This window comes from Crocodylus siamensis, chromosome 1, assembly GCF_052110815.1.
Source record: "Crocodylus siamensis isolate JL-2025a chromosome 1, ASM5211081v1, whole genome shotgun sequence".
NCBI classification, from domain to species: domain Eukaryota; kingdom Metazoa; phylum Chordata; order Crocodylia; family Crocodylidae; genus Crocodylus; species Crocodylus siamensis.
In genome coordinates this window covers 407,016,737-407,034,416 of record NC_143395.1, presented here as the reverse complement: position 1 = coordinate 407,034,416, position 17,680 = coordinate 407,016,737, and the positions used below count along the sequence as shown (strand labels likewise).

Here is a 17,680-nt window from a genome sequence, read left to right as displayed (position 1 = left end):
CTGGAATAATGCAATGAAAAATGTACACAGCCAAACCTATTAAGTTAATTTTACTTTTTAAAGTCCATTGTGCTAAGTCTTATGAATTGAACATTTTGAGATTTTGTAACCTTACAACATACTGTGCAGTATTCAGTAGAAATTATGACAATAACTTTGGAAGATCAGGGTAGAACTTAGTCCAGAGATATTAAGTTTAAAATCTCGCAAGAACCATTATTGATCTTGGGTGTCTAATCTGAGAAGCCTTTGGCTAATGTTCAAGGTTACTGAGTACTTCTAGGCCTCAGCATAAGGAAAAGCTGTGAGTAGTCGGTACTTAGAAAAAATATAAGCAACCAGCCTCTAGTTATCTCAAACTGGATAACCAGTAAAATTGGGACATTCAAGTTACTGGCCTCTGTTGAAACTGTTGCTTTATTGGCTTCTTCAGTGCTACATATCAAGTAGTGAGATTAGATTCAGACATTTGTGGTTCCCAGTCCCAAACTCAAAACATGTCTCCATAATAAAGCTAAAAATGCAAGACGCACTGAGCCACTTGAATATCCTGAAGAGAAATAACCAGCTACTTCTGCAGCTGAATGTGATGGATGACTGCATCCATGTGAAGGCTTTAAAAAAGCTTTCCAAATTTCTGGAGGAAAACAGAATGTAAATTACCAGGGGAAACCTTCATATTTCAGGTGTTGGACATATGGGACAAGGAGTACATTATTAATGCCCAAAAAAAGCAAAATTTAATTTTGAACAACGTGAAGTATCCCTGTTCCCTTGATATTAACCTAGAAACAAAGAGTATAAGACACACAGTTATCAGAAGGTATTTTAAACATTTCAGTTTTGTATAACAAAAGTGAAATGTAAGACAAAAGGGGGAAAGGTTAATAAAAATTATAAACCATTTTACAAAGACTGGGTGCAAAGGAAGCAATGAGCATTTTTGTTTTCATTTATGGGTAAGTACAGGAAGTCAAAAAGCCTGAGGCTGAATCAATTCAATCTTCACAGTTTGGTTCAATCTATGAAGCTGAGACTAAGAAGCAAGTGAACAGACATTCACTTTTGATTCCAGAAATGCAGGCACATGCTTGCAGTGGCCCAAACTAGAAGCCGGGAAGTGCTAGAGGACACCTCTGCTCGGCTGGAGCAGACAGCTTGGGCTAAGGCTAGACACCCACCCTGCGTGGCGGGGTGAGGGCAATTGTGGGGGAGATACAAAGCATCCTGGGATGCTGGGGGACTGTGAGTTAACTTGAATCTGGAGGGGATCTGGGACAGAAGTTCAATAAACCTATTTAACCCAAATCAGTGAAGTTTGACACTACATCCATCCAGGTTTACCTTAAACCAGTTTCAGCCATTTTGGAAGCAGTTTATGTGCACTGAGCAGTTTATTGTATCACACGTCTGAACCAGTTTCCGATCACTTATACCAGTTTGTGTGTAACTTCTGTCCCTAGCCTTTGAGGTCACAGATTTGTGGAGGCCAGAATCAGGAAAACACCTGGGGGAGCTATTATTATAATTACTATATATTTGCAGTAGAGTTGTGCTCAACAGCTCCAATAAAAGTTCTGTTTTATTTTGCTAAGTCCTGTGAACACTTAGATGAGGCAGATAAAGGAAATCCTAACATTGCTTTGAGACATGGAACTGAGATGGAGATTAAAAGACAGATCCTAAACAAAGGACTTATGACCAAGATTCACAAAGGTCACAGAGCCAGAAAGAGCTGGAATTTGTGGCCCAGTAAGGAGTGATCCCACAGGAAGGTAAGGGTTCTGGGCTCTGATCCCTGCTTCCAATGCTGTTTAAACATTTTACCCAATGGCCATTTACTGTAAAATGATCAGCAGTTCCAGCAACAGGAACTAAAACCTAGACCTGCCTTTCATTACAGGAAGGGAGATTCCTCATCTGTCTACTGCAGGGGTGGCCAACCCACAGCATATGTGCTACAAGTGGCATGCACAGCCTGTGTATGCAGCATACAACAGAATGAAGAGGGAGCAAGGAATATAGTGACAAACAGGATAGAAAGCAGAGCAACAAATCAAGTAGGGAACATAGGGAAGGGAACAGAAAATAGAGCGACAGATTGGACAGGGTAAGAGGATCAAGGTGGCACTTGGGGAGGTTGTTAGGCTTTTGTTGTGGTATGCCTGCCAAAAAGCTTGGCCCACACCGGTCTATCGAGTCATGTTCTCTCTTGCTAGCCTATCCTCTGGGCCCATGAAACTTCCAGTTTTGGTTGGCCAGCAACTCTGCTTCAAGAGGAATGGTGGAAAGTATCTCTACACATCATATTCCATAGTGCCCTGCGCAATACAGTTGTGTACTCTGCAGCCTTCTAGGGGGTCGGAGATGTGAGTTTGAATCTCCTAAAGCTAGTGACATCCTATAACTCAGGTCTCCCACTTTCTGGGCAAATCCTCTAACCATAAGGCCTTCTCTAAAAGGCATATGCCTACACTGGCACACAAAAAAAGTGAGCCAGTCACTTGCAAATGAAGACTTTGTAAATCTAAGGGAAGAGCATCAGGCAGCAAATCCCAGTTTTACATATGTATTGAGGGAGGAATCTAAACATAGGGAATATTGCTTTTCAGACATGCCCCTCTCAGCATTTCTATATTGGCTTATGCCCCCTTGTTCAGCTTGGTAACCACCGTAAATTCCAGTTCTAGGTGCCTAAACCTCCCTACTTAAAGCCCAGGGAACTCAGACACCTGACCTGAGTTTGCAGATTCCACACAGAGTCAAGCATCTAGAAGTTAGGTATGGTATGCACAGCATCCCTGCACCCAAATCCTTTGTTTCTGGATCTGGGCTCGAGTCGCTTACATATGATTATGGGAAATCCATGGCAGAGCCAAGGATTTATGCAAAACCTTGAGTCCTGGTCCAGTGCCTTAACCACAGCTTCAACTCCTGACTATTACATACCAATATATACTTGAAAAACCCCACAACCTACTCCTTCTGCTTATGCATCACTGCATTCGGAGGATGAAGCAGGATGTCCTTTGGCAGCAAATGAGATATAGAGACTGAATGGATGTGAAGACTGAATACCAATATTATAATGCCATTATGTAAATCAGTGTTGCACCCTCATCTGGAATGCTGTGTGTGTAGGCCTGATCATCAAAAAGGAGACTGAGGAAGGAGGAGGTGTTCCAAGAAGGGCAACAAAAATTATATGAAGAGGAAATTAAAAAAAGATTAGGACTGTTTATCTCTGAGAAGAGAGAAGAAGGGACATGATAAAATAATGACTGATATCAAGAGGGTAGATTAGGCAGTTCCATTCACTCTCTTACACAATACGTGAATGAGGAGACTGCCCAAAATCCAACATCTGCTAACAGTGAAGAGAAATAAAAGGGATTCAGGAACATTATAAGAATCCTAATAAAAACTCCTGTCACAATTTCGAAATGTTTCGCATCCCAGTTAAAACAGAGCTCACTACAGTTAAAAGGAACCTATATTTGGGCTGAATCAAAATCTCTCTAGACTAGTGTAGGCCTCTGGCAGCCTAAGTTCTTCATCACTGGAGAAGGCCTAAGCAAGCTCCGCCAGTGGGACTGGCCTTGAAAACTGTAGCAGATTGCTTGTCGTAAGGCTTCTCGTAACTTTCTCTGAAGCAGCTGGTGCTGAGCACTGTCACATAGAGAATATAGGGCCGGTTGGGCCAATGGTCAGATCTAGTATGACAACTTCAGTGTCCCTAGACATGCAAATGCTGACACCCAGATATACAGGACTGCATCTTCAGCAACTGGATCAGGCTGTGCAATTGGCAGCCCATGAGGGCTTAATCTGCAGCCCTCAGGCTACCAGCCCAGCTGCTGGCACAGTGCAAGGGGAAAGCCCATGGTCAGGAAACACGGTATAGGGGAGGAGGGCACCTGCCCACGTAATGCAGAAGGCAGGGGTTGGAGGGCATCTACACAGCAGTGGGCCAGGGACCAAGCTAGTGCAGCCCATGCAGTATGTGGTTCCTGGACACTTAGAAGCTGGCCAGCCCTGCCATAGATCTTACAAAGCCTTCCAAGTACTATGAGTTTCATCTAACCTTCTGCATAAGTCAGCTGTATTAACACCGAAGGCCAAAGGTATGAGCCTTCCCAGTATCTGGTAAGTGATTACAATCTTCAAGAGATATTTACATAAATAAGCAAAATAATGCAAAGTTATTTGAATGGGATCCTAAATATGAAATTGCAAATCAGCCAGGGCTTCACAGTTCATTCATCTGTTGCATTTAAACTGTTTACTTCATTCTTCACAGCTAGGTTTATATTTCCTGTCACTCTTGAGTTCCACAATACTGAGATTTCTGTACCTGTCTGCTGTTCTGTAATTTCTTTCTGCCTTTCCTCTGCCTATAATTTTCCCTTTGTATACTTTTAGATCTGCCCTTTTTTTATTTTCTGTATCTTATTTTTACACAGTACTTACTTAAGAATTAGTGAATCATTTGCCATCACAGCCACCACCTGTGGATTCTTCTTGACAGAAGATGAATCAAATCACTTCTCCTATTTTATAGTACTATGCATTAAGATACCTGGCTCCTTTAGGGAAAGTCTAAGTTCTTCCATGTCAGAGAAACATCTTGCTACCCCGTATGAGTCCCATGCACAACAGCCACAACATAAAGGCTTGATTCTGCTTATAGTTACTACAGTGTTTGTGTTTTCTCAATTTCAGGCTGTCCCCCATTGATTTTTATTGAGTCTCCCCTGGGGAACACTATATCACATCAGAAAAAGCAAGCATAAATATTTGGAAATTGTTGCTACCCACAAAGGAACTACAGTGAGTAGAAACTAAAGAAGTAGACAAGCAATTTGTGGCACACAGGGGAAAAGGGAACCAGGAAGCAGTCGGCCTGGTCAGAATCATTTTGACACTCATGCCTTCTTAGCTGACTCACTAAATCTCAGGGATAGAAAGGTACAGTGGGTGTTTCTTATGGGTCTCCCTGAAAACTGAAATAGCAGATACCAGGAGAGGTACTTCTAATTATGTAGTCACTGGGTGAATGCACATGAGATGCTGACTGTGGAGCTGCCTAATTAGCTCCACAGTAAACATTTCCATGTTTATACATGCACCCCTACTAGGATGCATGAAACTAATAAACTCCAGAGTAGGTTAGTACTTGTAAATATAAGTTCTAGTCCGCCCTGGAGTTTTTTTCATGTGCAGCAGCACAAGTGTAGACACAGCCCAACTGGCTGAGGCATAAGGGTGCTTCAGGATGGGGGTTGCCTCCCAGCTAGCCCCACACTGAAGCATTCTTATGACCCAACAAGCCCCTCCACAGCACATTAAGAGTAGTTAGAGCAGCCTTGGGCTGCTGCCAGCTGGGGCTACTCCAATCAGGCTCACTGTGCTACACACAAATAAACTTCAGAGCAATATACTCCAGAGTTATTTGCTCCTGGGCACACATTCAAACAGAGTATCCATGAGCAAAAAACAACCAAGTAATAAGCTCCAGAGTTTATTTGTGAGTATTAACACCGCATGTGTAGATGTGCCCACTGATGACTGCTTGTTTTCTTAGTATATTAAGCATCAATCTTCAATGATTTCTGTCCATGTAAGGATGACAGAATACTGCATTATCTCCCAGGGCAAAAAAATAAAGGTGTAATGGCAAGATTATAAAGAGCTATGAAGTAATATAGCCTCCACTAGCAACAGTGAAAAATGACTGTAGCAGAGCACTAAGGGACTGAGCAAGCTATGAGGCAGCCTGCAGGTAATGGCAGAGCCAATCAAGTGGTCACATGACAGCCAGCAGGCCACCTGATTGGAGCTGGACTGTGGAGCCTCAGCATAAGAGGAGGCCCTGTGAGGCAAAGCCAGCAGGTGTGGCTGGAGCAACATCTCCTGGCTGGAGTACTATTGCTCCCAGGTATACCTGGAGGTAAGGGGCAGGAATTATGGGGATGGAGGAGGTTCCTGGTCCTGGGGAATGACCAAACTGGGGTTGGATGGTGTGGTGGGGCTGCTTGTGCCAGAGCAGCTTCCAGGAAATGCCATACTTGTTTCTCCCTAGTTAAGGGTGGGTATGGGGCACCAGAAACCCTCAGCCCCCATAGACTTGTGGGTTACTGCATGGAGGGGAAAGGCTAGGGGAGAAAAGCATAGGGGCCCAGGTCCACTGGTGGGGAGGTGGCTGAAGCAGAACCTAGGCCCATTGAGTGGGGCCTGAGGCAGGCTCCAGGTATGTTGAGAGATGCCTGAGTCCTGAGTGGACCATAGGCCAAGAGTGGGTTCCAGGCATGACTATGGACACCTGAGACCCATGGGGCATAAGACCCTGTAGTCCCAGTGAGGAGGCAGAGTAGTGGTCCCAGTGAGGGGGTGGAACAGTGGCCCCAGTGAGGGACCACAGTGTGTGTAGTGGGCCATGCAGAGTAGGCGAAGATTAGGGTCCGCATAGGCTGAAGGGCTATGCAGGGGCACATAGAGTAGGGTCTATGTGGCCTGAAGGACTGCGCATAGGCTGACCCAAATGGTTCAATAAAAACAAGCCCCAGTGAGGGGGCATGAGGTAAGGCCCTAGTGAGGGGGCTTGTGGCCAGGGTAAGTTTTCTGGACACCTGATTCTGGGTTTGGGCCAGAGACCAGGTGCAGCTCAGCAGTGGAGCCAGGGAAGTAATAGTGGATAGTGATTTGGATGCCATCTGCAAGGCATGGGACACAGTAAAGGGAAGGTCAAAGCAGTATATAATGCCCTTGGAATCCAGGCAGAAAATGGACAGCCTTCTGCCTTACAAAAAAACTACTGATTTTTATTACAACAAAGGCATGGTAGGTGAGGCAGGTGGGCAGACTGCCCTAGACAGGAGGGCCGGCTGATACTGTGACTGGCCCTGGTGATGGCTCCATCACAATGACATAGCATCGTAGAGAACTCCACAGACTTAAGACAACTTTAGGGATCTTGGAAGAGAAGTGAAGAGAAAGAAGGCCCAAGTTATCTTTCAGAGAACCCTTCAGTGTCATTCAAAAACAGTGGACAGAAAAGAAGGTAGATGACTTGGCCCAAAGCTGAAGGTTTTATGAAACACTGAGCCACATTCCAGTGGGAGAGAGAACAGTATGACTGAAATGGTTTACAATGCACAGGTAAGATGAGCTGGATGGCTTGTGTTTAAGAAGAGCAGCTGGAATGGCCAGACAGGGCTGTTATTGTTGCAGTGGTAGGTAAGTCCACTGAGAAGGCAAATGTGGTACAAACTCAGAGTTAGTAAACTGCCAACAAATGGAGGCAATGTTGCAAAGAAAAACATCCTTTCACTTGCTTATGTACAATAATAGGAGTCTAATTAATTGAAAACTCCCATGGATGAGAAGAAAGATGATATAACTTGCACTGTTGAAATCATGGTATGATTTCCATGACTGGTATGTCAAAATCTGTGGTTATAACCTTTTTAGAAAACATGGAGCAAGCAGAAGGAGTACAGGAAGGTGATACCCAATATTAAAGATTACTTGTTTTAGGGCTATTGATAACCTAGAACTGCATGGTTTTAAATGCATATTTATTGATTTTTGTAAAGAGGAGTTGTATCTGTTACAGATGACAAATGAAACTAGGAGATATTACTGCCTAAGGACAACTTAAGTCATTAACATTACACAGGGCAACTTGTTATGCAAAACACATGTTGCATATCCCTGTATAGCCAGTAGTAGGAGATTAGCTTAAAAAACATTATATGATCATTTTCTAACACAGAATCATTGCATCCAAGAAAAGGTATGTATTTTGAAACTTGTATGATGTATAAAAGGTGAAGTAAACACTAGACTAGAAGCTGGTAATTGCTTAGTGACCAGTATTCCTGACTGGATATTTTCCTTTATGAGCACACATAGGACAATAATAATTAAATAACTCCATATTTCAAAAGAGCTAATTAATTTTTAATTTTGGAAAAGTATGAATCAAAGTAACTGAGGGGAACAAATACGAGTGCAAATTGGCAACCATTTCAAATATTTATTATATCATCAAAAAGCCATGATTCAACAGAGGAAAGACAAATTTGGCTAAAATCCCATTCAAGATCTGTGGGAAAACAAAAACTGAAACTGAAATAAAAAGCAATATATAACAAATGGGAGAAGAGGGAGATGACAGAAATTGATATAAAGTATAAATTGCTGATTTTAAAAAGCTAAAGATATCAGGGAAGAACACATGATTGATCAGACTCAGTAGTTTATTAAATATATTAGGAACAAAAGACGTGCCCATAGAGGCCCATTACTAAACAAGGATATTGAAAATAATAACAGGAAAAGCAGAATTATTTTATAAGTGTATCTGCAGTGTTTGCAAAGAAGCAAAACAATCTTTAGAGTGTCAAATACCGTATTTACTTGAATACAAGGAGAGGCTTCTCTCCCCCCACAGTCAGCATGGGGGAAAAGCCCCCCATCTTACATTGTCATACAAAGAAATTTTATTAAATACTTTCTGTCCCATTAAACTGTTGCCAAAAGCAGCATGTGCTCAGTAATGGAGAGCCACTATGAAGTTGAATAAATGCAGTCAATACTGAGCATGACTGTAAAATACATGGCCTATATTGGGCAAACAGGCTAACAAGACCCTTTCTGTGCATCTCTCTCTCTCTCTGTGGCCCTTAAAAAAAAAAAAAAAAACCACCAAAAAACAGGCCATTATTCTCCCAGGAGGGAATAAGCACTGGGCCATGAAGGTACTGCAATACCAGGCTGACCCTTGGAGAGACCAGGCAAGTTCTGACACCTGCCCCTGGTGCCAAAAATGGTGATGGGATCTTTATTTTGGCTCTTAAAAAGAAAAACAGGTGGGTGTTCCCTCCACAGGAAACCAGGCCTGGAGGTACTGCAATACCAGACCAGAACTGGGAAGCCAAAGCCAGCCCTGACAGCCTCCCCTTGGTGCCAAAAATGCTACATTGGATCTTAATTGAAAGGCCAAGATGCTGATGGAAAGCTTTTCTCCGTGTGTGGCCCTTAAAAAAATGGGTGGGCGTTTCATCTGCAGGGAACTGGAACCAGGCCAGCACTGGGAGGGCCAGATCCAGCCCTAACACCCTCCCCTTCATACTAAAAAGCTATACTTGATCTTAGCCACAAGGATAGGTTAGTGCAGCCCGTCTAAATAAAATATATGCTGCTACCAATTGACTGCAGTTCTCCTCAGTGCCAACTCTTACTAAAGTCATGGTGAGCCACTACATTACATATATTTCAACTTTCTCTTTATTCCCACAGCTGAGCTACACCTTTCTTTCCCATGTCCAATGATTCCTGTTTCTACATCAACCTTAACTGTATGGCAAACATCACCAAATGGAGCCTCAAACAGTTCACCCAGAATCCCTCTATTGCCCCCTTTCATATCCTGTTGCATATGATTTGTGTGGTCCCACCCTCCAGGAGTTGAAGCCAGATCAGGTTGTTCTGCACCTCATCGGCATATACATTTGGAGCATCCCAGGACTCTTGACAAGAACACCCACTTCCAGTCTTGATTGCAGGGCTAATTAGCACTAGGATCATTTGTTGTGGGTATCTGGAGTATACACATACTGAGCAGTGCTGAGCTCTGGGGTCACCATGGCTTGAAGTGCTGTTGCTTCTACTGGGGCCAGCCCAATGAACTACATGGTAAACCATGAGTTTTTTGGCTTTGGATTAATATCATGCATGGTGACAAGTGAAAAGGCTAGGGAACCACTATGGCAGTTGGAAGGGGGTGTAGCAGAAGGGATAGGAAGGAGATTCATAGGTAGTGCTCTGTGTGTTGGTGATGGCTAAAGGTGAAAGTGATGGACATGCAAACATGTGGGTACACTGGTATATGGTACTGTCTTTGTAATGAGAATAAGGATGATGTAAATAGCCACATTACACAAGATGCTGACTGCACACTTGTTATTGTATACACAAATACTAACTAACTGCACAGTAACTAAAGTCCCTGAATGGCTTTTTGGTGGTGTTGATTGTGCAGTAGCTCATTGCTACTGTTCAGTAGCTTGTTACTACTCTGTAGTAGCATCAAATCACACTTCCTGCCCTGCAGCTTTACTGCACAGTAGTAACAAACTACTGTGTAGTTAATGTTTCATGTAGACATAGCCACTGTACAGGTGTGTTTTGGACTGTCAGGTGAGCCATAGTTGTTTTGAGACAGGTTTGTAAAGACATAGGTGTGTGTGTATAATATATATATTTTTATTTATTTATTTATTTTTCAAAAAACCCAAAAAACTTTGTATTATATATAGGTAGGTATAAAAGTTCTGCTTTAAAGTGTGTGTGGCAGGGCACCTTTGGGCCCCATGAGAAGTTGGTTGCAAGCTTGAGCCCAGGGTGGGGCATAGTGTAGAGTTGCCCAGTGAGGGGCTTGGAGCAGAACTAGCCCAGGGTTTGGCACAAGGCCAGAACATGTATAGTAGGGGAACTCACGGGAACCAAATGACTGAGTGGTGAGACCATTATGTGTATAGTGAAGCCTGATAGCCCAAGAGGGGACTCTCAAGGAGGAGCAAAGGCAGGGGAGTGTGGCCCAGTAATGGGCGGTGTGCCAAAGGCCCCAGTGAGAGGGGGCAGAGTGTGAGAGACCTCCTGTGAGAAAAGTGGTGGTATGAATACGTGGGTGAGTGGAGCCCAACTTTGGACTGGATTTGCTCCAGTCTCAGACTGGGGAGCAATACTAATCTGGATGCCATCTGCAATACATGGGCTGCAGTGTAGGGAAGGTTCAGAGCTGCAGATAGCACCCCCTGGCATTACACCATCAGTTTCTGGAAACAACAAAGTCACAGCAGGCAACATTGGGTGGACTGCCCCATAGAGACAAGTGGGAAGGATGGCAGAAGATTCAGCCCCAAGAGCTGCCCTCTGTCACAGTACCGTGCTAAAAACTTGCTGCAGTTTCAAAAAGGAAACCTGAATCAATTCTTGATTAACTAAGTCTATGAGTTCTATATGCAGTAATGAGGGGGGAAGAAGTTGGGGGGGAGGCAGAGGGCAAGGGGGCTACCTGATTCCCAGATTTGTTTTTCCTGCTGTAGAGTGAGACAGGGACAAAGTCAAGGCAAACCCCCACTAACTAGATTCCATACCTGAAAATTTATAACAAAATACATAGAATCTAATCATTTGGAAGTAATCTCTATAATCAGGGTTATCTTATAATACATACAGTAATTTATCTTGTTTAGAGTGCTAAAATAATTGGCTGAGAAGATCACCGCTCAATTGATGTACATTTCTTGGAATATCTGGGACACTCTGGAAGCCTGGAAAAGTTCTAATGTTCCCCATTCAAAAAGGCAAGCAAGATGAATTATAGGCCAGTAAGAACAACGTCAATGGCAGGCAAAACAGTGAAAGAACTGATTGAGTATTCAGTTGATAAAAGGATTATAATTAATGCCAATCAACATGGCTCAATGAAAAACAACTTCTATTTTTGATTAAATTACAAGTTTGGTTGATAGAGATAATTGCATGGATTTAATACACTGAGACTTTTATCAAGCATTTGAACTTAGTATTGTTTGATATTCCAAATAAAACTAGCACTATGAAACAACAGGGTATGTATTAAATGGATTAAGAACTAGTTAACTAATATGTCAAGCAGTAGTAGTCAGTGGAAAATCATCACTGAATGGAAGCATTTTAATGATGTTCTGTAGGGATTAATCCTAGGTCCTATGCTATTCATCATCTCCCATCAATGATGTGGACATAAATATGAAAGCCACTGCTGATAAAATTTGCAGGTGACACAATGATTGGTCAAATGGTAAATAAAGCAGAGAGCAAAGCTGTCATACAGAGCAATCTGGATCACTTGGAAACAGTCATTCAATTAAGGTATGTTTTGACAGCCATATGCAGGGTCACTACAATGAAGAACAAATGCAAATCATTCTTACAGATCTGGGGAATACATCCTGGAAACCGAGACTGAAAAGAATTCAGGTATCACAAACAACTCAACATAAGATTCCACTTAAGATACTGTGGCAAAAGGGGAATAATTAAGAACAGAGGAGTAATGACTAGAAGCAAGGAGGGGGTTGAACCTCTTTATGGCACTGGTGACACCAATACTGGTATTCCTACATACAACTCCACTACCATATTTTTAAAAGCATTTTGCAAAGTTATAAAGGACACAGAAAAAATGCCACAGTAATGATTCTTGCACTGGGTTCAATTGGCTTAGCTTGCCAAGCAGATTGAGAGGTGGCATGATTATAGTATATAAGCATCGCATGGGGGAAAAAAATACCGAGTATTGACTGCAGTCTGTTGGAGAGAAAGATAAAAAGAACCAATGGCTGGAAACTGAAACCAAGCAAATTCAATCAGGAAATAAGGTGCATCCTAACAGTAAATATTATTAAATGCTGGAACAGACTATCAAGAAATTTGTAAGTCAAGAGGGATCCCTATCTGGAAGACATGCGTTAGTGATATATAAGTTATTAGGCTCAATACATAAATGACTGGGTAAAATTCTAGGCTTGTGAGATACAACTATGTATAAACGACATTGATCTGTTAGCAACTAGGCTAAAAATTTAAATGCGTTTAATAGATTTGAAGTATATAAAGCCAAAAGGGACCAGCATGACCACATGAGTAGGATCAGATCCCCTGCATCTAATGCTGTTCCTCGTGGAATTAAAGCCAATGGGTGCTTTTGCACCAACAGAAATACTACGGCCTTAAAATACAGAAGGTATTTCCTACATGCCAGATAAGAAGTAATAAGAGTTAATTTGTGTGCAAATATTTAGGAGCTTGTTCTGCAGTTAGGCCTTAAAGAGTTTTCACCACTGAATTCAGCTGTGCAATTGAAATTTAGACCATTTCAATGAATTGTTGGAAAACAATGACAATACACTACTCTTTCTAATAGCTTAAGCACCCTTGCAGTATATGCTTTATTTTTCCAGTCTCCACCTCAATTCTACCAAAACTGAGCCACATGCAAAATCTATGTGGTACATCTCTGTCCAACAACAGAATTTAGAAAGCTTTACTGAAGTATAGAGAACTCTCTGAGGTAGGAGAACCCCAGATTTGAGCTGTTAATTATAGTTACTGGAAGACATTGTTACAAAGTTTATTGATACTTTTTGTCTTGTTACCTTTCTGAAATGAATTTACTAATTAATGTCACTCCTCTGGTAGGACTTATCAAGCAGATGCATCCTCCACTGAAGGAGAAGGATTCCATAAACAACCATTTATGGCTCCAATACAGCAGCCAATAACAAAATTGGGCAGCTATGAGAAGATCCCTGACTTCAGTAGGACTTCACCCAGGTAGAAGTCTGTCTTTGTGGACCTGAATGGCTAAAAACTTGAACAAGGATAGCTCTACCATACACCATGGGCGGATCTAGAATTTTGAAAAGGGGGTGCAGATGGTGAGGTGCATAATCGCACATAAAACAAGACCTATTTTTCTCCAGCTAAAAATAAAGTAGAAGCTTTACTAATATACTAGGAGTCTAGGGATGTATTGAAGCAAAAACAAATATAACTTCATTGAAATGAGTTAGGCAGACAAAGTTATTTGCGTAAATCTGATATCTTGAGTTAAAAACAGTCTGCAGGGCTGTGGAATAGGAGATTATTACCCAGAGCAGTCTGGATAATAAAAACAGTCTGCAGAATTGTAGAACAACTGGATTGGGGGAACACCAAGACCATTAAATAGAGGAGAGGGCATTAACACCTGTGGAATGAAGTGTTTAGACGGGATCAGGTAAACTGTAATGAGCCATGAAGGCAAATGACTTCCTCAGCACAGCCTGACTAGAAATGCTGCTGCCACTGTCTAACAGTTAGTTGTAAACTGGGTGGACCAAGAATCAAAGTGGGGTGCAAATGTACCAGTACACCCCCCCCCCCAGATCCACCCCTGCCATACACCTCCAAATACAGTTCTCTTTTTTTACATGGTGTTTTGATGCATATTATATATATAAATGTCAACATGTTTGATCAAACACCTGCCAGAACCAATGGAGCAGCTTGTGTTGATTCTGTATGAGTTTGCACAGACCATGGGGTATCTTTGGTGCTTTGAAAAATGTTCAGGGCCCACTTCTAGTCAGACAAGAATGGAACAGGAGTTGGCAAGGCACTCGGTGGCAGTAGAGGAAGAGAAAATAATCTAAGCCATATGGAAAGAGTTTTGTCTGGGATGTAGGAGGGAGGAAGCCACGTCTGGAGGCAGGAGGTTGTCTAAGAATTAAATGCAGCCCCTGCCTAAATTGAAAATCTTGACACTGTTTGCAAAGTCAATAGGGAATCCTCCAAATGAGCAATTTTTGGACAGCTAAGAAAATGCCTGTCTGAGGGAAAGAGAGGCTCTACTAAGGTTGGAGTAAAAAGAAAATTGTTGCGTTTCAACAAAACACACAAACATAACCACACTGAAAGGTGCAGTTTGCTCCCAGGTACAAACTTTGGGCAATCCTAGTTAAGCCTTAGGTTATGCTTCATAGTGGAAGACACGCCTCTCCCTCGCCCCCCCCCCCCCCACACACACACTTTAAACATACCCACCTTGCCACAGCCTCGTCTTTGAAGTCTATTGCTCTCAGTTCCTTCCGCAGTAAATTATGCCCAGACTACGCACGCCCAATTTCAGGCTGATTTGCTAAGCCTTTCACAGAGAGCCAACCCTTCTTAGCCCTTCAAATGCAAACCTCCTTCTGGAGCCTGGGTGCTGACCCAAAGCAGCCTCTTCCAAGTTCAGCAATTCACAGACCTACACACAAAACCAAGTGAACTTGCTCTCCTTAGAAGCAAAAGTCCCAGAGCTGTCCTTCTAGGACTGTGCAACCACACCAACTGCAGGTTTTCCATATGGCCCTTCAGCTCAGTCAGCATCAACTATCCTGTCTCGTTATGAGGAAGGTGGCAGAATGCATGTTGTCCTTCTTTCCCAGGATTTGACTTTGCTGGCTGAGAGGGAAAGAGAAGACTTACCCCGCCTTTTACTGCAAATCTCCTTTTCTCATATTCTTAAGGAAACAGTAGTACAGATTTTCCCTCTGCACCAAATCCCTTGAACTATTTCTCTTGGCCATCCTGTGCCCCATATTTCTGGAACTTTAAAAAGGCCACTCTGTTACACTGATGCCTGTCCTTTGAAAATATGGATCTTCGGGTCACCCAAACAAGTACAACTCTGTCCCCAGAAACTCTGACTTGGGAACAACCAGAAATTGAGACAAAACGTATCCATCCAGCTTTATTATGATAAGATACGGTTTGAAGGGCTATGCAAAGCTTTGGTCACTGATTCAATTCATAGGAGATTCGGCCCAAATCCAAATCAAATCCAGAGAACCATTAAAAAGGTCCTAATCGAATTCAAAGACTCTGAATCGATTCGGAAAAGATTCAGATCGGCTGGGGAGAGGCAGGCACAGCCAAGCAGCTGCAGGTTCTCTCTCAGCTCCTCTGGCTGTGCCTGCCTTTCACCAGGCAGAGGGAGCCACAGGAGAAGCCCCTGTGGTTACCCTGCCCGGCCCCAGCCCTCTGGCATTTAAAAAAAAATAAAGGCCCTGCATGCGCACAGGCTGTAGCAGTGGTGTTCAGAGCCCCCCTCACCTTGCAGTGCGGGGCAGTGGGGATATCACCTCCGCCACGCCTGGCATCCACATGGCAGCTGCCCCATGGCATGGGTGCAGCACGGCTCAGCAGAGCTGAGGTCACTGGAGCTGAGCAGTGCTGGACTCCTGCTGACTGCTGGAGCCGCCCCAGCTCCCAGACAGTGCGTACCCTATCGAGCCATGCTGCCCCCACACAATGTGACAGCTGCTGCATGGGTGCCAAGTGGGGGTGGGGAGGGCGATCTCTACTTCCTCCCACTGCCCCGCACTGCACAGGGGGGTTCTGCCATAAGCCTCCAGAGGCCCCGATTGCCACTGCTGCAGCCAGTGAGCGCAAGAGTTTGGTTTTTTTTAAAGTGCCAGAAGGCTGGGGCTGGGCAGAGGATGGGGCCGGGCAGGGCAGCCATAGGGGCATCTCCCATGGCTCCCCCTGGCCGGGGAGAGGCAGGCAGAGCCGGAGGAGCCGTGGGACAACCTGCGGCCGCCTGGCTGTGCCTGCCTATCCCTAGCTGATCTGAATCTCCGAATTAATGCTGAAACAGTGTCGAAACTCCAAATCAGATTTGGCCGAATCAAAACAGAACAGTGATCCGAAACACCGAAACGAATCACTGTCCCTCCGAAATGGCCAAATCCAAAACCCAAACGAAACATAGCCATTTTGCATAGCCCTAATGTTTTGTGTGGTTAAAGAACCTAACCTGTGTAACGAATGGACAGGGAAATCTCAGACATATTATTGTCTTCAGCCAGGATGACACTACACAGGAAGGATGGCCAGAATAAGGACCATGTTATTTCAGTTTTAAGGCTGGGCAAAACTCCCCCACCCCACCGCCATCATTATTTATAACCTTTATTTTTTTATTTTTTTAACATGAGGGCAGAATGCATCCACATACATAGATACTGGCTATGTAGACTCTGCTGACCTGCTGTGCCAGAGAGTAGTGTAATCTGACTGTATTTCTGAGTAACACACCTTTTTTCTCCAAGACACCACTGTTTTCCCAAGGGGATGCAGAGACCCTTTCAAGTCTGACAACAAGAACACTGTCTCAACAAAGGTGATAAGAGAGTCATGCCTCATTTCTTATCACAAAGAAATCACAGACTGAAGTCAAAGTAGTCCAACTTATGTTATGCCTAGGGGCATTCATTGCCTGGTGCCAAAGGCAGGGAGAGGCAGGAAGAAACAGCTGCAAGAGGTGCCAGCTGAATTCAGAATATTTGTCTGATTACAGATTCTGAAAGATATAGAAGTCTGTGAATGAGAGTTAGACAAATACATTGGCTTGGAGTTAAAAAAAAAAATACACAGAGAAACCCTTGGTCTTCGGGGAACTTCAAAGCCAAACCTATCAATAATTCCTTCATCTTGTAATAGACCAATCCAAAACCTCGGATGTGATCTACACATTGCTGAATTGACCTTTCTGTTCCTAAAAGGGAGCGCTGATAGACAGGGTGGAAGGCGTAAGAGTTCTTTTATGTTCTTTACTCTGGGCAGGAGACAAACTAGTCTCTGTCCTTCAGAATGGTAAATAAGCATTTCCTTTTACCATTCAAAGAGAAACAAGTTCATCTCCTCAGAGATAAGCACCTCCAAAATCATCCCCTTTCTTAAATCTGAGTGACAAGGAGTGGGGTAGCCACTCCAGTCAAGTTCCACTTGCAGTCTCAGATACCAACCACAATAATTTGTGCAGAAAGTACCAGCAGTAAAATAATTAATGGGATAGCTATATAAATAGCATCATTAGGCTACCACTGAAGGAAATGAGGGCATTTCACAGCACTCATAGCCTAAAGACAAGAACATAGCCCTGCAGTAGTTCGCACTCCAAAGATCTTCCTTGCAGATATCTGAACTAGAAACAAAAATTCCCCCTTTGCACATAAGCTTGAATTCTTCAGCTCACTATGTAGGGCCTCTGGAGAAGTAATGATGGGAAGTGTAGCAGTATGTAACAGGTCGTTCTAACTGC

General features: G+C 43.3%; 1 protein-coding gene across 10 annotated transcripts in view; it reads right to left on the bottom strand.

The window, feature by feature from the left end:
• Positions 1–17,680, bottom strand: part of DLG2 (discs large MAGUK scaffold protein 2) — a 1,617,582-nt gene that overhangs the window by 1,496,678 nt on the left and 103,224 nt on the right. The gene's annotated exons all lie outside the window — the stretch shown is intronic.